At 37.8% G+C, this 17,620-nt stretch overlaps 1 protein-coding gene and 1 pseudogene across 2 annotated transcripts in view; one reads left to right on the forward strand and one right to left on the reverse strand.

Moving 5' to 3' along the window:
• The first annotated feature begins 279 nt into the window (after positions 1-279).
• Positions 280-9,881, forward strand: LOC123858916 (histone deacetylase 1-like; annotated as a pseudogene).
• A 236-nt stretch (positions 9,882-10,117) lies between these two features.
• RIPK2 (receptor interacting serine/threonine kinase 2) overlaps positions 10,118-17,620 on the reverse strand; it is a 74,575-nt gene continuing 67,072 nt past the window's right edge. For both annotated transcript variants that reach the window (XM_064588139.1, XM_064588138.1), the window contains 2 exons: positions 17,363-17,543; positions 10,118-11,075 (listed from right to left, as the gene is read on the reverse strand). The gene's annotated coding sequence lies outside the window, so the exon portion shown is untranslated. The remainder of the gene's footprint in view (positions 11,076-17,362; positions 17,544-17,620) is intronic.

Genomic DNA, 17,620 nt, shown 5'->3' on the forward strand with positions numbered 1-17,620 from the left:
AAATCCCCACACACAGCACAGGGAGGTTAAATATTTTACCCAAGAACACAAAGCTCAGACATGTTGAAGTCATGATTCCAACCTTCCAAGTCTGGATCTCAAACCCACACCCTTAATCACTGTTCCCTGAGAAAATCAGTCCTCTGCCCACTCCGATGTGAACGCTTGAACATGTCACTGCGTTTGTTTCTCTGTTTTCCTCTCCTTGATGTACCCCCCTTGGTAAGTCGTTTGAGAGTGAAAAATGATATAACATATGTGACTGTATAAATAATACTACAAGGTGTTGTTTTTCATTGTTTTAAGCGTAAAGCTCTAGCAGTTGGGAGATCTCCCTTAAAAGCCAACATTACATTGGTACTTCCTTTTACTCCTGGAGGAACTGCGGCACTGACTCTGCAGCTGGCTTCAGCGTCTGCCTCACGATGACACCCTGACACCCGGGAGGTGAGCACTGGGCTGGAGATCCCTCACCGCTCGGATCTACTGAAGGGGCAACTCTAAGTGAGGTGACCCATGGTGCTGCAGCCAGCACGAGGAGCGTGGTTATGCCCTCGCGGTTCTATGCTCTCCTTCTCCCGGTTGTTTTTATTTTATTTCATTTATTTTTTATTTTTATTTTTTTTATTTATTTGACAGAGAGAGAGAGAGCACAAGTAGGCAGAGCAGCAGGCAGAGGGAGAAGCAGGCTCCCCGCTGAGCACAGAACCTCATTCGGGACTCGATCCCAGCACCCTGGGATCATGACCTGAGCCAAAGGCAGACACTTAACCGACTGCGCCACCCAGGTTCTCCTTAATTTTTGTTTTAATTGAAGTATAGTTGACACACAATATAAGTTTCAGGTGTACAACATGATTTGAGAAGTATATACATTACAAAATGCTCACCACGTTACCTGCAGCTTCCGTCTGTCACCATACAAAGATATTACAATATTATTGACCAGATTCCCTATGCTGTATACTTCATCTCCTGGTTCTTTTTATTTATTTTTTTAAAGATTTTATTTATTTATTTATTGTTGGGGGGTAGGGAGAGAGAAAGAGAGCTCACAAGCAGGGGGGAAGGGCAGAGGGAGAGAGAGACTCTCAAGCGACTCCGCACTGAGCAGAAGCCCTATGTGGGGCTCGATCTCATGACCTGGAGATCATGACCTGAGCCCAATCAAGAGCTGGCCACTCAACCTACTGTGCCACGCAGGCGCCCCAGTATCTCCTGGTTCTTTTAAAATAGGTGTCCTGAGAAAAATAAAAAATAATAAATAAATAAATAAATAAATAAATAAATAAATAAAAATAAATAGGTGTCCTGGCACGTCTGAGTGCTGGGGCCCCTGTCTTTGCCCTGCTGTGCCACACGCTAGGGCCCAGCAATGGGGAGAGATGGTTCAGTTGTGCGGATGGCGCGGGGGGGTGGGGGGGGGTGTGGAGTACACTGGGAAGGAATAATCTAGAAGCACCACAGATATAACTTCTGTTCTTGACTGTGATTAACTCACTCAGTCAAAAGCAAAATCACAGCAGTAAGCATGTGAATCACAGAAAGTCCCTTAAAAATCATTTGGCAATTGGTATAACACTAAAGATAAACAAAAATTAAAGAATACATGTTTAAACCAGAATATTAGGTAGACCAAAAAAAAAAAAAAAGGAGAAGATGATTCTACCTTCTTCCTGGTCACATGCCTTCTCAGTTATTGTAACAGTTCTGACAGAGGAAATGAATTATCATAAAATAATAACCATACCTCCTCCCAGCCAAAGGAAAAGATAAAACCTTCTAGATTCACAGTTTTCATTGTTCTTAGAATTTAAAACTTTTGATTAACATTCTGATGATGAGATTATCTATTTTTTAGGTAGTTTCATAAATAAAACTATAATGTATATAATTCTTTTTTATTTTTATTTTTTGTCCATTTTTATTTTTTTTATTATAATGTTATGTTAATCACCATACATTACATCATTAGTTTCTTATTAAGGCCTAGAGTTGATTTTTGAACATTGAGAAAAAGCATAAACCCAATATCCTGGCATAAACAATTATTCTTTAATTTTTGTTATTTTTAGTGTTATATTAATTGTTAAACAAATTTTAAATGATTCTTCTATGATTCACATGCTTACTGCTGTGATTATTTTTGACGTTCACTATGGTTTTGGTTCCTGTGCACTGAGATTACATTGGACAATTGAGGCTTTTTTCAGACTGTAAAAATAAAACATTTGCAACAGTCAAATGTGAGGAAGACATACTGTTTCTATTTTGGAGAATTCTGGTAGAATTGGTCCGGTTTCTTTTTTCTAAAACAAAATATACTTCATTGTTTACTTACCCATAACCATCCCAGTTATACTATTTGGGGCAGGGACCATGGACCTTGGGGAGTGTGAGGGATATGAAATCAGGGCGAGTTTGGGAAGTAACATAAATGGCTCTAATAATATATGCAAGCTCTTAGCATTTGATTCTATTTTGGAAAAAAACAAGTTTAATTCTAAAGAAAAAAGCTTGTCATGTGTTAGCTGAGTTCTATTTAAAGATCCTGGTATTTTTAATTATCAACATAGTTCTCTCTGTTTCTATGGTCCTCAGCCATATGAATATGTTGTGCAGAGAGAAGACCACCAGATGCAAAGTCAGTAATGTAATAAATGGATTAAAAATACAGAAAGTAAGTTCTCTGCAGATAAATCAAATAAAGTATATTAATACAGGTTCACCACCCCTTATATGAAAGTCTTGGGTTCATATGTGTTTCAAACTCTTTTTTAAACATATGCCTTTTATCATTCACATAATAACTTTATCAGGGTTTGAGGAAGCACCCTATAATCAAACCCATTAATATGTTTACAACAAAATACAGAAATATTCACACTACGTGAAATAAATAAAGACTATGAATAAGCTCACATCATTTCGGGCAGGTTTTGCTGTCTGATGAGTTTACACCAAATTAGGAAAAAGCATTTAGTCTTCAGAATTTTTGCATTTTGTAACTGAAGGGACAATAGACCTATAAGGATGCCACAAGGCAAAATATTATATTTTTCTCTAGTTATAATCTGTGTGATGTCCAAAATAAAACACATATTTTAAAAGTTACTGGGGTTTTTTTAGTGCAAATTCATTAAAAGGGGAAAGAAATAAATGTCAAATTTATTTTTTCATCCAATTTCAGATATGTTGAAATATCTTAGAATAAAAAAATGCAAAGGTATCTGGTATTTTTGTAAATATTGACATTTGAAGTAGAGCTGTCATACTGCTTTGTAACAATGTCTCTAATGAACTCTAAGTAAAATATTAGACTGATATCTACCCTTACCCACTTTACAAATACACAAATTACTATGAAATAATATGGTGTCTGAGATTTGGCATAAAAATGCTAGCAAAAAAAAAAAAGAAGTGGGGGATAAATGAAATAAGATTGGCAAAATATTAGTAATTGTTGAAGCTGGATAATGAGGGTCCACTAAATCATTCGATTTTCGGATATATTTGAAAATTTCCATAATCAAACGTTTTGTTGTTGTTGTTGTTTTAGTACAGATGAACAAGTTCCCCTTTAGCACTCTTAAATATATATATATTTTAATTTTATTTCTTTGTCAGAGAGAGAGAGAGCACAAGCAGGGGGAGCGGCAGGCAGAGGGAGAAGCAGGCTCTCTGCTGAGCAAGGAGCCCCATGTGGGACTCGATCCCAGGATCCTGGGATCATGACCTGAGCCGAAGGCAGATGTTTAACCGACTGAGCCACCCAGGCTTCCCAGCACTCTTAAATATTGTGTAATTCTCTTTTCTCTTTGAAATTGCTTTGCCATTCCACAGTCCCTACATACTTTTATCTTCATGTAATTTTTAAGCTTGAAAATCTTGATCATCCTATCATACTTCTCTGCAACAATAGTCATATAAAGTGAATTTTGAAAAGTTATTTTCTATGATCCTAAAGCTCTGAGTACTACAAATGTTTCCCCATTTGAGTTTTTAATACAATCATAATTTGTATATAAAATAAATATATTACCTCAGATCTATGCAGTTTTGATAAATAAAAGCTAAAATATTTTAGATTTACACATTTTCAGGAGAGATGGAACTGTGTTTTAATTTTTTTTAAATCAGTGTACCTCTATGAGATGCATATTATTAATTACTAGAATGAGACAAGGTTCTAGTCTCATCAGTTCTATTCCCATTTTCAGGAATATGGAATATTTTGAGATATCCCTACTTTTTAATATTTATATATTTAGTGCTGAGAAACTGTTTACATTAGAAAATAGATACAAATGTGAAAAGTTTGTAGTAGCAATGTCATTTTGAAGTCTTTCCAAGTCATATACACATAAAAACTCCATAATGATCTATTATTAAAAAAGACCTATTATTAAAAGTTATTTTAAAACCTATCAACTGACAAGTTAGATTAGGCTTTCCTTCACTTCTGATGAAAGCAAATAATTAGAAAACAGCTCAAAAATTAGCATCAGAATAATTTCCTTTCATTAGAATAGTCATTAGAATAATTCACTTTCTCAGCACTAACGTCAATACTTCCAATTTTCCCTTTGCTTTGCCACCTTAGAATTGTTCATACCTGAAGCATGATAGACTTTTGTGAAAAAGGAGATGAGCCATTATTAAGATCTCTTGGGAAAGAGTGGAGATAAAGATCTGACCAATAATTCCCTTAAAATATCCACATCATCTTATCTCACTCTTTTTGAATGAAATTTAAGAAGTTACAAAAAGTAATATAGGTTGGTTGGGAAAAAAATGGTCAAATGAAATAGATGTTTATAATGTTAATGTTTATAATGTTATTTCCTCACCCCCAAATGTGAGCTCAAGTTTAAATGCCTGACTGGAAACTGGGGAAAAGGCCTACTCAAAATTAAGAGGCAAACCTAGTATGAAATCTGAGACGAGAGAAAGAACAGAGGACCTGAATTAACCATGGACAAAAGAAAAGAGTTCTTCACAGTAAATATTTTTCTTCTTTTAAATTTCTGCTGAATTCCAAGTTTCCATGGTGGGGAGTGAGATAGTTTATTCCAAAAGGCTAGGTTGGAGTAGAAGATGCAAATGTTCATGAATTGAGCTTAGCTAAATTCTGTAGATGTATGCCAAGACAAAAACAGCAAACAGGTGAAGAGTTAGAGATTAACCAAAATCTAAGAGTCAAAAGTGAGTTATCAAACCTAGGCTACTGAATCAATAATCTGGGGCATAGAGAAGGAGCAGACACAGTTGATCTGGAAACAAATAGGGAGGATATGGATCGGAATTCCAGTGAGTGATTTATCTTCTAGAATCTGAGTACTTTCTAAACTCTAGAGACCTCACAAATGTTTATTTGTATCTTGCTTTCATGAATGGCCTGGGGCACAGCCAGGGGTAATTTGTCCTGTTTTAATGGATTTTGACAGAAGTAGAATTCTAATAATTAAGAATCTTATCGCTTTGGGTTAAAGCATCTTGAATAGCTTTCTGTTAAAGTGTAAATGTGCCTGGAAAGGATGAATTATCAATCCTTAGCTAGAGTGAAATAAGGAGCCTTTTTAAAAAATTTAATTGTCAGAAAGAGAGAGAGAGAATGAACACAAGCAGGGGGAGTGGCAGGCAGAGGGACAAACAGGCTCCCTGCTGAGCAAGGAGCCCATATGGGACTCAATCATAGCATTCTGGGATCATGACCCAAGCCGAAGGCAGACACTTAACCAACTGAGCTACCCGGAGCCCTAAAACAAAATGTATGGTGGTGTTTCCCCCATTTGTCAAAATTTATTGTGTCCTTAAAACTGGCTCAATTTTATTGTATGTAAATTGCACCTTAATAATTCAAATGAAAAAAATCAAGCAAACAGAATGCTGCACCTTTCAGTTTTTAGGGTTGGAAGAAGAATTTTCAATTGAGAAAAAATTGGACTGAGTGGTTTTCAACTCTGCTTGAGTTTGACCTTCCCATTGAGATTTTCTCCTCAGTTTCTACCCATTCAGCACTTTTTGAGGAATGTGTTGCTCTCACTTCTTAAAATGTTTCTCTCTTTTGACTTACAACATATTTTCATTTAAAAAGTTGGAAACGATTAAAAATTATCAAATCTTAAGGAATTTAATGTTTCTTTCGTATCTACTTTTCCCTACAACTCTCTCCCCTCAGATGTAACCATTTTTAACAATTTCAGTTTTTATCCTATCACACCTTTCTTTATGCAAATTCAGATATACATATCTTTTTTTTAACCAAATTGTATCATGACTAACATATTATTCTGAAACTTGCTTTTTTATTCAGTGACATATCACGTGTATCTTTCTACTGCTTATACATCCACTTCATTATTTTAAGTCTGAATTTTATTCTAGTGAAAGAATGTATCACAACTTTTAAAACCAGTCTTTAACTGATTTACTTTAAATTTGTTCTAATTCTTAACAATTTCAAAAATGCTACTAAGAATAGTCTTGAGCAACTATCGCCCATTTTATATGAATGTTTCTGCTCGAGAGATACTAAGAAATGGATTTACTGTGGCAGTGGACATGTGTATTTTTACTTTTTTTTGGATAAGTATTATTTTACACTCCTAAAAATAATATATGAGTATCCTTTTCTCCACTGTGATGTTTTGAATTTTTGCCTGATAAATAAAAGTAATATCTTACTTTAATTTTCATGTCCCCATTCATTAGTAAGGTTAAATATTTTAAATTATGTTCACTGGCCATTTGTATTTATGTTCCTTCACTTGCCTGGTAAAGGATCCCAGAATATGCCACTTTGGCATATTGAATATTTTAAATTAAAGACACTTAAGAGGGGCACCTAGGTGGCTCAGTCGTTAAGCATCTGCCTTTGGCTCAGGTCATGGTCCCAGGGTCCTGGGATAGAGCTCCGCATTGGGCTCCCTGCTCTGCAGGAAGCCTGCTTCTCCCTCTCCTACTCCTCATGTTTGTATTCCCTCTCTCGCTGTGTCTCTCTCTGTCAAACAAATAAATAAAATCTTAAAAAAAAAATAAAGACACTTAAGAAACAGCAGGTTCAAGAAAGACACCCCAACCCTCTTTTTTTCCCTGAAAGCAGGAGATAAAATTCCCATGTGATAAGTACCCTTCCTATACCAGAAAGAAGGAAGACATTCTTATTATCAGAGATGGGGAATTTGCGGCCAATAATCTGTACAAACAAACCTTGTTAAACTAACCCTTATCTTCTGACTTACTTCTTCACAATTTACTATTCTTAGCCCACATTCCTTTGTCTTGTCAATTCTTCACAAATGGGTTGTTTCTTTGTCTAAAGAGTATAAAGCCTCCCTGCTCTGGTCATTTCTCTGAATCTTCATTCTCTTGTGAAGGCTCTCCCATGTACATATAAAAAATTTCATGAATTTGTATCCTTTTCTCCCATGAATCTGTCTTCTACCAATTTAAGTCTTAGGCCCAGCTGGAGGTGCTAAGACGATAATGGAGAAAGTTCTTGCCCTACACTGGTCATATCTGTAACTATTTTTTCCAATTACATTGCCTATAGGAGCAATTTGTTTATAAGGGATATAAATCATGTGTCTTACAAGTTGCAAATATTTTGTTTACTTCTTGTACCTATAAAATAAGAGATTGGAATTTTGCTTGGCTTTAGGGGAGACTTAATACTTTATTACAAATTGGGAATTTAATGGTTTAAATAATGGGCTTCAAAGTACTTCTCGCTGCCACTGACCGCCAGTCACACTAAATACCTGGCCTGAGGCTGAGTTTCTCTCTCTGTTAACTAGGGATAATAATAACCTAATGCATGAAATCCTGTTTGATATGGTGTAAATGGTTCTGGAGATGCTCAAGAAGTGAAGTTATTTTGGCCGGACGGACTGACTGACGGGAGGGATGGGAGGCGAGCAAGACTCAGGGCACTTGGAGGAAAGTCTATTACTACTATGACGGGGATGTTGGAAATTACTATTATGGATGAGGTCACCCAATGAAGCCTCACCGAATCCGCATGACTCACAATTTGCTACTTAACTATGGTCTGTACCGAAAAATGGAAATCTATTGCCCTCACAAAGCCAGTGCTGAGGAGATGACCAAGTACCACAGTGACAACTACACTAAATTCTTGTGCTCCATCCACCCAGATAACATGTCTGAGTACAGCCAGCAGATGCAGAGATTCAACGTCGGTGAGGACTGTCCAGTATTTGATGGCCTGTTTGAGTTCTGTCAGTTATCTACTGGTGGCTCTGTGGTGAGTGCTGTGAAACTGAGTAAGCAGCAGACGGACATCGCTGTGAATTGGGCTGGGGGCCTGCACCATGCAAAGAAGTCTGAGGCATCTGGCTTCTGTTACGTCAATGATATCGTCTTGGCCATCCTGGAACTGCTAAAGTATCACCACAGGGTGCTGTATATTGACATTGAAATCACCACGGTGATGGCATGGAAAACGCCTTCTATACCACAGACTGGGTCATGACTGTGTCCTTTCATAAATACGGAGAGTACTTCCCAGGAACTGGGGACCTACAGGATATTGGGGCTGGCAAAGGCAAGTATTATGCTGTTAACTACCCGCTCCGAGATGGAATCGATGATGAGTCCTATGAGGCCATTTTCAAGCTGGTCATATCTAAAGTGATGGAGATGTTCCAGCCCAGGGCAGTTGTCTTACAGTGTGGCTCCGACTCCCTGTCTGGGGATCAGTTAGGCTGCTTCAATCTGACCATCAAAGGGCAGGCCAAGCGTGTGGAGTTTGTGAAGAGCTTCAACCTGCCCATGCTGATGCTTGGGGGAGGGGGGGCTACACCATCCGCAACGTGGCCTGCTGCTGGACGTATGAAACAGCCATGGCCCTGGACACAGAGATCCTGAATGAGCTTCCATACAACGACTACTTTGAATACTTTGGACCAGATTTCAAACTTCACATCAGTCCTTCCAATATGACGAACCAGAATACCAATGAATACCTGGAGAAAATCAAACAGTGACTGTTTGAGAACCTGAGAATGCTGCCCTACGCACCTGGGGTCCAAAGGCAGGTGATTCCTGAGGATGCCACTCCAGAGGAGGGTGGCGATGAGGACGAAGAAGACCCTGACAAGCGCATCTCAATCTGTTCTTCTGACAAACGAATTGCCTGTGAGGAAGAGTTCTCGGACTCTGATGAGGAGGGAGAAGGTGGGCACAAGAATTCTTCCAACTTCAAAAAAGCCAAGAGAGTCAAAACTGAGGATAAAAAAGAGAAAGACCCAGAAGAGAAGAAAGAAGTCACAGAAGAGGAGAAAACCAAAGAGGAGAAGCAAGAAGCCAAAGGGGTCAAGGAGGGGGTCAAGTTGGCCTGAGCAGACCTCTCCAGTTCTGGCTTCCTGCCAAGTTCCCCACCTTTCTCCCACAACCCCTCAGATTTTATATTTTCTATTTCTCTGTGTATTTATATAAAAATATATTAAATATAAATATCCCCAGGGACTAGACAGGAACCAGGGCCCTGAGCCCAGGGCACATGTTATGACTGAGCTTTTCTAGTGGCTGCCTTGCCACCATCCTTCCCCAGTTCTTAATTTGAACCATAAAGGGTGCCGGGTCTGGAAGGCATACTCTTAAGCAGCCATGGGACAAAAATCCTGAAATGCCAAGTGTCTGCTTAGTAGCTTTGGAAAGGTGTCCTTACTGAGCATTCTAGAAGGAGTGGCTGGGTCTTCAGGGACACCCCCCCCCGCCCAATCAGGCTCCTTAAGGTAACAGCCATTTTTAGATTGGTTCTGTTATCGTGCCATCCCACTGGCCCCGTGTGAGCCAAGGAACTCCCACTGCCTTCCCTCTATCCTTGCCCAATTCTGTGGGTGGAGACTGGTAGTCTAGTACCCTTTTTGAGATACTATTTTCATTTTCGTGAGAATCTTTGTAATAATAAAATGGTACATTTCTACATCCTCCTAAAAAAAAAAGAAAGAAAGAAGTAGTTATTTTGTTGTGCATTTTTATTATTTTGGTCTCCAGAACTTCCAGATACTGCTTCATCTTGATTTGAACTCAACTGTTACTGTTTGACAATTAAAGAGACACAATTTTAGAAAAACTCTTAATATATTAGTTGTGAAGGAGTTGAAGCTAAATCTGTTATGTTTTCCTTTACTATAAATCTTTTCCTAAAAAGAATAGTTTCATGTTAAAACATTTAATGTTTAAGTACTACCTTAATAATATTGTATTTTAAAATCGCTATGATAGCAATAAGCAGTGCATTATCATCCCCATTTTTTATTGTGTACCTATTTCACACAAGGTGAAAGTGTGTGAAAATTTATCTTTTAAGTACTCTTTCATTATTTTTTATATGCTATATTACTCAATTTTCTAATGTATTCTATATTTAATAGAATTTGGTTTGTAAATTGATATAACACCTTTGAAAAGTAATTTGGCAATACAAAGTGCTTTGGTGAACTGAAGATGTCATTGATCCTAAGATACAACTTTATTTTATCACAAAGAAAGAAATAAAATCTGCCATATAGGTTAATACAGTGATTTCTTTCATTTGTAACATTTATTTTATACTTAACAGGGTTTAGACATTTTTAGATGTGAAATTGTATCATTTATAATTCTAGCGCATGTATAAAAAGGAAAAACATAAGCCAACTTCTTTATACTTGGAATTCAACTCTTCTGTGTCACTCTTTCACTTGGGGTTGTTTGTGTCCACGTTTTTCTACATAATTTCGTCCTCTCTGCCATCAAGAGTAAGATGTTAGATCCTTCTTTCAAAGTGAACTCTAAGGGGTTAAAATCCATTTTTGTAAATTTTGACACACGTGCTTTCTTCATCCTAGCAGAAGGTGTCATGGAAATGGTGAATAACCAGGACTCATTTCTTCTTCAGATGGTTTCTAGTAGGTTTGTTGACGGAATTGGGGAGGGTCACAGAGCTCCAGCTGTTGCCACCAGGTATAACCACCACATTCACACATACACAGGAAATGACCACCAGGTCAGTCACTGATGCTTGGCAGACACTGATGTTGACACCGTGGATTGTATGCTGCCTTCTGATTTCAGAGATATTAAAATGAAAGAAAAATGCATCATAGAACCAATAAAATATTATTTGCAATAGTGAACAAAATTATATTTGATTATATATTATATGAAATTAACTGATTATATATTTTGATCTTCTTGCTAGCAATAATTCTATCTTGCATAATAACAATAAGTGCAGAAAAGTCTGTGTACAAAGATGTTCACAACAATGTTATTTATATTCATAAAAATTAAAATATTTTCTCTTTCTGGCTACAAAGGAATAGCTAAATAAGATATGATAAATTCATGCAAAGTGCAAAACAGGTGTGCAGTATGATTTCAATTATGTGTATTTTTAAAATGCCCAAAACTTATGTTTAGAAGAAAGATAAGAAGATACATCAAAATGTTATTAATTAAATAAAAAAAATTTTAAGATTTTATTTATTTATTTATTTTAGAGAGAGAGAAAGAGTGCACACATGCAAGCAGGGGGAGGGGCAGACAGAGAGGGAGAGAAAGAATTTCAAGCCAACTCCGCACTGAGCCTCACTAAGCCTAATGAGGCTGGATCTGAGGACCCTGAGATCATGACCTGAACTGAAATCAGTAGTCTGTCGCTTAATGAACTGAACCATCCAGGCACCGCTCAAATAAAAAATTTTACAAATGTTATCATTATTTCTATTTTTATTTATTTTTTATTTTATTTTATTATTTTTTAAAGATTTTATTTATTTATTTGACAGAGAGAGACACAGCGAGAGAGGGAACACAAGCAGGGGGAGTGGGAGAGGGAGAAGCAGGCTTCCCGTGGAGCAGAGAGCCCAATGCGGGGCTCGATTCCAGGACCCTGGGATCATGACCTGAGCCGAAGGCAGACGCTTAACGACTGAGTCACCCAGGTGCCCCTCATTATTTCTATTTTTAGATGGTTTGGGATTTGTCTTTGCTGCTTAGTTTTCAGTATATTGAATTTTTAAATTTTCTTTTTAAAATTTTTTTTAAATTTTCTAAATGTATAAACTACTTTTATTGTTGATTTAATATTATTTAATGTTTTATTATTTATTTTTTCAAAGATTTTATTTATTTGACAGAGAGAGCACAAGCAGGGGGAACGGCAGGCAGAGGGAGAGGGAGAAGCGGGCTCCCCGCTGAGCAGGGGGAGCCCCATGCGGGGCTCAATCCCAGGACCCTGGGATCATGACCTGAGCCACTTAACCACTGAGCCACCCAGGCACCCCGTTTTATTATTATTTAATGAAAAATCACAAGCCCATACTGTATAAAACAATTTTCACTTTTTAGATTTGCCTTGTTATCACATTCTGCAGGCATTTTAGTGATTTAAAAACAGGAAAGTATTTGTCAGATGGCTTAATATGTTTATTCCCTTCCAAAATCTTCAGCTGACCACAAAGTATAATTCTTTCAGAAACATAGAATATAACATTTCAGTCTGAAAACACCATTGCAAATTAATTAGTTCGGCTGTCTTTTAGTTCCAAGCATTTTTCCTCAGTGATCTTGAAATAGCAAGGCATGTGTTGCTAACGTATCACCTGCCTGGTCTTGTGAATGCATGAACAATGCAAACTTATTCCAAATAAATCTTGCCTTTAACTTTCCTATGGCATTTTCATCTGCTCAGTTTTAACAGGATCACCTTTCCTGTTTATACTCCTAAGTTAAATGTTACCAAAACAGCAACAAGGTATTTCAGATAATCCTGATTTTCAGTCTGTTCTTTTATCCCCATAATTACACTCATCTCATTTTGTGCGATTCCAATCCAAAAGTTATTGACAGGGGAGGAGGTATGAGGTTTGCGTCAAACTCAAGATAGCAAATTACCTATCCTGGCTTTGGGGAACAAGACAGTTTACCCATTTTCAGAATATTAGCGACACCCATATCCAAACACAGGTATAGAAACTCATTCCAAAGTTTAAGGAAATTTGTCTTTTATTCTCTATATTATTCACACCAATGCTGCTTGCCATAGTATCTGAATTAGCTAAACAATAGTATTTTTCACATACGTTCAGGTAAAGAAAGTGTGTTGGAGTTAGTGTGGTATTAGGATATGGGGGTCATATGGCAGAGTTTGTTTTCTCACCGCTGGTTAGGTGATATTGGGGAAGTCATTTAAATTCTCCAAAGCTTGGTTTCCCTGGGTGTAAACTAGATAAAACGATTAAGATTTATCAAAGTAAATAGCAGGCTTTTGGTTGGATCACCACAATTTGACTCAACAACAGCTCCATTAAACCTCTTATGTTTATAGCCTTATCAGTTGATATTCCTTTGTTATTCTACCTCTGACCTAGAAATTCCACAGAGGGTACAATTCTTCCTGGCCTTTGTGAATCATCACAGGTTGCTGAATTACAAAAGAGAAACATGCCTTACCAGTAAGATAAAAGTTTCCAAACTGGTTTTGCCAAGAAGGTGCTTAAGAACACTCTGTGCTATTTGTAGTTGCAGATACTGTAAAGTCAAAACCACTGGTCTGGGCATTGTCTTGACTCTACGAGCAGGTGGAGAGAGGCTCTTAGTCCATACTTCAGTATGTATTGTTGCCTTAAAATGTGTAAACTTCAGGTATTAAATTTGTGAAATATTGCCAAGCTCCATCAGTGAAAATATAATTATATTGAGCAGTTTTCTTCGCCGTAAGCTCTACCATTATACAACCTCTGGACCAAATTGCCTTCCATTTGAAGCTATGTTTACCTTTGATGGAATACAAGCTTTCCTCAAATGTTCCACTGCCAACAGTAGAATGAAAAGAATAGCCTTGAACGAGCTGCTGCTGAATAAACTATGTTTGGGGTCGTAATGCACATTAACAATCACTCTGCTGTCTCTCAGTTTATTAGATAAGCCATTTACAGCTATACCCTTGCCCATGACAAATTATTTCCAGTAGAAAATATCTTATAAGGGTAATCATAAAATATTAGGGTTTGCAAAATGGTTTTACAATCTCGTTTTAGGTGTCCATCGACATAAGGTGCAGGATTCATATGAATCCCGTTTTATTTCAGAGGGTTTTGTGTCTCCCCCTCCCCCACAAAAAAAGGTTAAGAAACTGGTCCCATCTGAATAGGGGCCCTATGGGACTCTGGGAGTTGATTTTCTGAGTCAGCAGAACGGAGTCGGTTATCTGGAAGAGAGGCTGCCAGCATTGGCAGCCTGGACCTAGAGGCCTGGACGAACTTCAGAGTTTGATTATACCAAAGACAAAGGATTGTTGGCATCATCAGTTCTGTGAACAAGCAACAAGGGGGCATTCCATTCCAGGGTGGAATTGGGTGACCTCATGATCTTTCCCCAACTGTGAGAAAGTTACTTTTAGCTCAGCTATTAAGAAACAAAGAAAGGTTTATATTTTCTGAACACTGTAGCTTGAAGGTTTTTGTTTTTGTTTTACAGAACTTTTGTTGATTGAGAAAAACTAAAAATGTTTCAAAGGGTGCTTTGTTTGAATTATTATTCAAAAACCACATTGAGATACCACCTTACACCAGTTAGAATGGCAAAAATGGACAGGGAAAGAAACAACAAATGTTGGAGAGGTTGTGGAGAAAGGGGAACGAACCCTCTTACACTGTTGGTGGGAATGCAAGTTGGTACAGCCACTTTGGAAAACAGTGTGGAGGTTCCTCAAAAAATTAAAAATAGAGCTACCCTATGACACAGCAATTGCACTCCTGGGTATTTACCCCAAAGACACAGATGTAGTGAAAAGAGGGGCCATATGCACCCCAATGTTCATAGCAGCAATGTCTGCAATAGCCAAACTGTGGAAAGAGCCGAGATGCCCTTCAACAGATGAATGGATAAAGAAGATGTGGTCCATATATACAATGGAATATTACTCAGCCATCAGAAAGGATGAATACCCAACTTTTACATCAACATGGATGGAACTGGAGGAGATTATGCTAAGTGAAATAAGTCAAGCAGAGAAAGTCAATTGTCATATGGTTTCACTTATTTGTGGAACATAAGGAATAGCATGGAGGACATTAGGAGAAGGAAGGGAAAAATGAAGGGGGGGAATCGGAGGGAGAGATGAACCATGAGAGACTATGAACTCTGAGAAACAAACAGGGTTTTAGAGGGGGAGGGGGGAGGGGGGATTGGTTAGCCCGGTGATGGGTATTAAGGAGGGCATGTACTGCATGAAGCACTGGGTATTATACGAAAACAATGGATCGTGGATCACCACATCAAAAACCAATGATGTATTGTATGGTGACTAACATAATAAAATTTTTAAAAAATTAATATTAGATATTCAGAAATCAGCTCTTTCATTAAATATTTATTGTGCTTTGTTAAGTACTGGAAATATGAAAATGAGTAAGACTTGCTGTCCTCAAGGAATATACAGTTTGGTGAATAAACACATATGTATTTTATGTCTAAGATAAACTCAGTCTCTCTGATCGTTACAGGGCCATCCTGTAGGAAAGATCTGGGCTGCCCCTGCATCTTCTGAAAACTCAACCTCCTCGTCTATAAGATGAAAACAATCCCGGTCCTCCTTACTTTAAAATATAACTGAGGGGATGAAATGATAGTCTGCAAATATTTTTAAAAAACATCCTTTATTAATGTTTCTCAACTTGTGATCTACCTGATTTATGGTCACCTTGGTCACATGGTATTTGTGAAAAGGACAGATCCCTGCACTTTACCCCAGACCTGCTGCATTAGAATATCTGAGCGTGGAGTCCAGGGAGCTGCATTTTCATAATGGCCGTCAAGTGATTCTTATGCACATGGAGTTTGAGAAATTGATTTTGTGGATGCAGACCATTGTACAGGCAGTCTTACGAGAAGGTTCACATGTCCCAGACATGTCACAGAAGCTGGAATGAGCCTGAGACCTGATGAGGCCATGCAGAAAGGAAGAGAGGACGGACGACCAGTTCCTCTTTGAATGCCTCTGCCCTGTGTGGGATCCAGTAACTATGGCTCAGGAGGTGGGGAGGTAGGCAAGATGTAGAAATCCCTCAATGTGCTGTGGTGAATTTTCTGCTAGCCCTATAGAACAAGGACTCAGAATATAGACTCTTATCTACCTGAGATGGTGAACTCTCTTAGTCCGCCACCACTTAAAATCTATGACACTTTCCATTTACTCAAGAAAGGTTTTGAGTACGTGTTTTTTGCTAGGCACTGTGTTAGCAGTCACTGTAGACACTGTGCGGAATCAGCAGGCATGATTTCTGTCCTTGGGATTTTAACAGGCCAACAGTTACACCAATCATCACACAGTGAACCATGTAATCACAATCATGAAAAATACCATGAAGGACAAGTAAAAAGTATCCTGAGGCATTATGACAGAGACCTAACCTAGACCAAGGGCTCAGGAAACCTAAAAGATTGGCACTGGGGGAAGGGGATGGCTTTTCAGAAGAAGTGTTCAGACAGAAATAAATTTCTCAATTTTAAGATTGGTGAAGATCATGATAGATTTGGACAATGTTCCGTAAGAAGTTACTGAGGAAGTAAACATATTTTACTTTTTTTAGTTTGTTTTTTGAAACAATTATTTTCAAAAAGATGGAAAGATCTTAATTTCTAAAAAATAAGACACTAAAACGTAAGAAAATAACACAAGTGTCTTGCAAATAATGTATCTGTGAGAATTTTTTAGTGATTTTTCTAATAGCCAAAATGCAAGACTACAAACTATCCAACAGTGGTGAATTATTTAAATACAGATGCTACAAGCACACAATGGAGTACTATTCAACTTTAAAAATGTTCTTATAGATGATTTATTGGTTGGTTACATAAAAAAAGGTTTTTGAACAAAATGGGTGATAGTCTATCTTTGTGAATAGATTTAATAAAGACGTATATATTGACATAGAAAAATAGATTCTGAGCAGTAAGGTTATTTTTCTTTGTTTGGCATGTCTGAATTTTCTAGTTTTTCTACAAAGTTTTATCCCAAGGGAAGAATGATAAAAATGTATTTTAATAACAAATGTTGCAAACAAGCTTGTACTATTTTGGCTGGATATAAGAGGTTGTGGTGGGAAAGAGTGTGGCGCTGGGAAAGAAGAAAGGACATAATGTCCATGTTCAGATTCGATGCCTTTCCTGAGAATAAGAAAAAAGACTTCTTACCTCCAGCCAGAGGGCAGAAGCAGAATAAAAGTACAATGTTAAAGAGGAGAAAAATGAAGTTGTGAAGATAGAAGAGTTCCTCTTGCAGAATTAGGGCCATCCAGTAAGAGACGAGTCTGCCTTAGTGGGCAGGGGGATCTCCCCCACGTACCTGAGCACCGCAAGGGTCCAGAGGCAGCAAAAGGACTTCCGTGTGCAGGAGGGGTAGACAAAGGCTCCTGGGTTCCTTCCAAATGCAAAGGTCTGTGATTTTATCAACCTTAGCCTTTTCCCCAGGACGTGCAAAGAACCATGTCCTGAGAGACTTGAGGCTCATATTTACCGGCTCCTGCCTGGAAAGTAGACAGGAATACCTACAACTCTTATTTCCATTATATTTTATTTCTTCACTACAAATGCGGCTTGTGAA

This window comes from Mirounga angustirostris, unplaced genomic scaffold (assembly GCF_029215605.1).
Source record: "Mirounga angustirostris isolate CCGP_5_RB_7025 unplaced genomic scaffold, mMirAng1.0.hap1 SCAF_4, whole genome shotgun sequence".
NCBI classification, from domain to species: Eukaryota; Metazoa; Chordata; class Mammalia; order Carnivora; family Phocidae; genus Mirounga; species Mirounga angustirostris.